The sequence below is a fragment of the Colias eurytheme genome, chromosome 22 (assembly GCF_061535395.1).
Source record: "Colias eurytheme isolate Ceu_HAF_F1 chromosome 22, ilColEury1 Martin Lab GWU primary, whole genome shotgun sequence".
NCBI classification, from domain to species: Eukaryota; Metazoa; Arthropoda; class Insecta; order Lepidoptera; family Pieridae; genus Colias; species Colias eurytheme.
The window spans coordinates 5,671,320-5,674,466 of record NC_143001.1 but is presented as its reverse complement, the minus strand read 5'-3'; the positions used below and the strand labels follow the sequence as shown (position 1 = coordinate 5,674,466).

Below are 3,147 nucleotides of genomic sequence, written 5' to 3'. Positions count from 1 at the left end.
TAGTCTTTCATAAAATGTTATAATATTTAATAATTACCCTGTCCTGTGATTCTTAACATTCCAATTTTTATTTTCAAACAAGCTAAAAGGCAACAATTGATCACCTATCGAATCTATGATCGAGCCAACTGTCGCGTCGTGGTCGCGTCGATTTTAATTTTATTGTTATAGCGGCAAGAGAAATACATCATCACTGAAATTACAACTGTTAAGACGATACACAAAAAAAAAATCCACTGCTTGGCGGGCGGAGTCTAATAGCTCGCTATCGCGAACGCGGGTGTGCGCGAAGTCATTCTTGCATACTCGCCACGCCGCGCTGCCGCTGGCCGACTCGGGACAAACATGTATGGAGTCGTCATACAGTTATAATATTGTTATACATATATTTAATTTTGATTTATTGGTTTTATTTTCTTGCTTATAAACACAAAATTATCTTCTTTTTAACAACTACTTAGACATTTTTATAATTATTAATTATTATTATTTCGTAATGTTTACTTTATTACAAAATAATACAGGTTATAAATAATATTTAAAATAACAAAAAATATTGTTACTCTGAAAAAATGAAATGGTACTCAATAACGCGGACTACTGAATTGATTTAGATAGAATTTGATGCTGACGTAGATATTACATCATGCCCAGAAATGAAAGGTACTATTTCTGAAAGAAGTTATAAACCCTAATTCTTCTCAGTCAAAGTCAAGAGTGGAAGATATCGCTAATACAGTAAAACTGATGCGAAACTTTGGATGTTAATTTGTATATTTTTTTGTTAGTTGTTACTTAATCACGTCAAGACTACATTACCAATTTTGATAAAATATAGCTAATTGCCTGGATTTACACATAGGATACTTTTTATCCGAACTGAACACTTCTGTGGGATAAAACAGGATTCACGATATAACATAATTCCACGCGGGCAAAGCCGCGGTCGGAATGATATTTTTTTAAATAAAAAAATTGTTTAAAAAAAACACAAAATATATTGACGCATGTATTTATTTTTTGCACTCTATTATAATTGTAATTATTCATTACAAATAATCAAAATAAAATAGCCAGAACAAAGTTAGGCCCTGGTAGGATAGGTAGGCAGGTACAGCAATGTGAGACGAACACTGGCTTATTTATACCAATAATAATGTATTATAAACATTAAATTAAGTTTACTTTCTAACAACAAAAATACATAATATTAGCTAATGTGAAAACGAATCAACCAATCATCCCACAACAATGAAATGTGCACACAAATATTCATCCAAATCTGTTCATGTGATTAGGAGGAGTGACTGCAGCGCCTTCCTCCGGGCCCAATTGTGTTTCCAGATCACCCAGGAACTCAATTTAATATACTTACACAAAATTTTTCGAAATGAAAACTCACATTATTATGTAAATATGAATATAAACCGGTTTTAGTACTAAGCAATTTCCCGCACAGGTGTAGTAAGTATAAATGAAATAAATATCAACATCAAATTCTTTATACAACATACTTATCTACCACCTACTAAGAAATTCTTGAAATTTTTTCGTATTTTTTTAAAATATAATACTACTCCAACGAGCTCCTGTTCCATAATTCCATATTACGTCCACCATACTTCCACTAAGTTCACCATGATTTTTTATTTCTTTGCACTTTGTTGCTTTTTGCTAAAAATGGAATCATGCGATAAAACCAGTAGAGCGTTGATAACATACATTTTTGACTGAATAAAGGTACCTACGAAGGAGTGGGTTCACATTGTGAACAATCAGTGGGTTTATTTTCCTTCTGGATTCCGGATTTCTGAAAAGATAATTTTTGCTATAAATGAAAAAATCTTACACTTTCGTTATGTACTTAAAACAGGGGTACATATCAAACATCGTCTATAATACAATTATCATCAAATTTAAAATAAAACCAACTTACTTCATTAATTTGTTCCAATTGTAAGCATTCTTTTTCCTCCAACCTTTATGTTTCTTCTTCTTATTTTCTTTATTGTCCCCATTTGTCTCATTTTGTCTTATCGTGTTGTCACCCTTTTTTACGATTCCGCAAGCGACACAAGTTCCCCGTGTGACGGCCGTAGCGGGAATGACTCGTGCAGCGATCGGGGTAGGAAGGTACAGGGCGGCTCTCGCTATATTGGCTGGTCAGGCGCTAATTTCAAGTATTTCTTGTTTATTTCAAAACCATCGCATATTTCAAAATTCTAACACGGTAGACGTATAGGTTGTATATTTTATAGTTAATATCCAAAAAGTCGTAACTTTACGTTTGTTATTTTGAAGATGCCAGAGATTAAAAAAAAATAACAATGAGAACTTTGTATTTTTTTTCTATCGAGAAAATATCATGGAATCATGTTTCTAAAACGGTAGACGTATTGTGTAACTATTGAACTTTCTTGTCAAGAATTTTCATCACGACAACTTTAATAATATAAAAATTACGAAGGTTTAAAAAGGGCCGTAAATGTTAGAAAAATTAATTCATCACCTTAAGGATATAGAGCCTGGTGTAAAAATGTTCATGAAATAGAATTACTGCTGTTAGACGGATAGCGAAGTCTTAGTAATAAAATGTTTTACCCTTTGAGTACGGAACCCTAAAAAACATTATTCATTTAGATATTCGCACGTGGGATTATGTGATAACAGTTTACGTGGTTAATGGGTGTTTAGAAAGGTATTGTTATTTGTTGTTAGCTATATATTATGTATGCAGTACTTGCGCGAACCGTAAAAGTTTTTACATCTTTTTATACATGGTAGAACACAAACTGCTGATTTTAGTGCTGTGAAGAAATGTCTTATATCATAATATTATTATGTTTATTTGAGTTTGAGTTTAGTTCCATTTTGAGTTTATAAATTTTAAATTTTAATTTAAAAGACGTTGATCCTAATCTCGCCTTTTTATTGTAGTAATATTCTAATCTCGCTTAATAATATTTTGTTTATTTAATACTAGCGGTCCGCCCCGGCTTCGCCCGTGGTACCTACATTTTTAGGTTTTTTGAAGTGAAAACTTCTTTAGCGGCGTTGAGCACTTTTTCTGTAATGGGTTTAAATCTTAAACTCGCGTCAGGACACGTGATCGAAAAAGCGTAAGACGGATGGAGAGTAGACAGCTAT

At 32.6% G+C, this 3,147-nt stretch overlaps 1 long non-coding RNA gene across 1 annotated transcript; it reads right to left on the bottom strand.

Moving 5' to 3' along the window:
• Positions 1 to 996: 996 nt before the first annotated feature.
• LOC149898707 (uncharacterized) lies at positions 997 to 2,383 on the bottom strand. Its single transcript, XR_016458041.1, has 3 exons — positions 1,937 to 2,383; positions 1,749 to 1,810; positions 997 to 1,674 (listed from the first exon to the last, which is right to left on the bottom strand). It is a non-coding gene; the product is annotated as an uncharacterized LOC149898707 (long non-coding RNA).
• Positions 2,384 to 3,147: the final 764 nt, after the last annotated feature.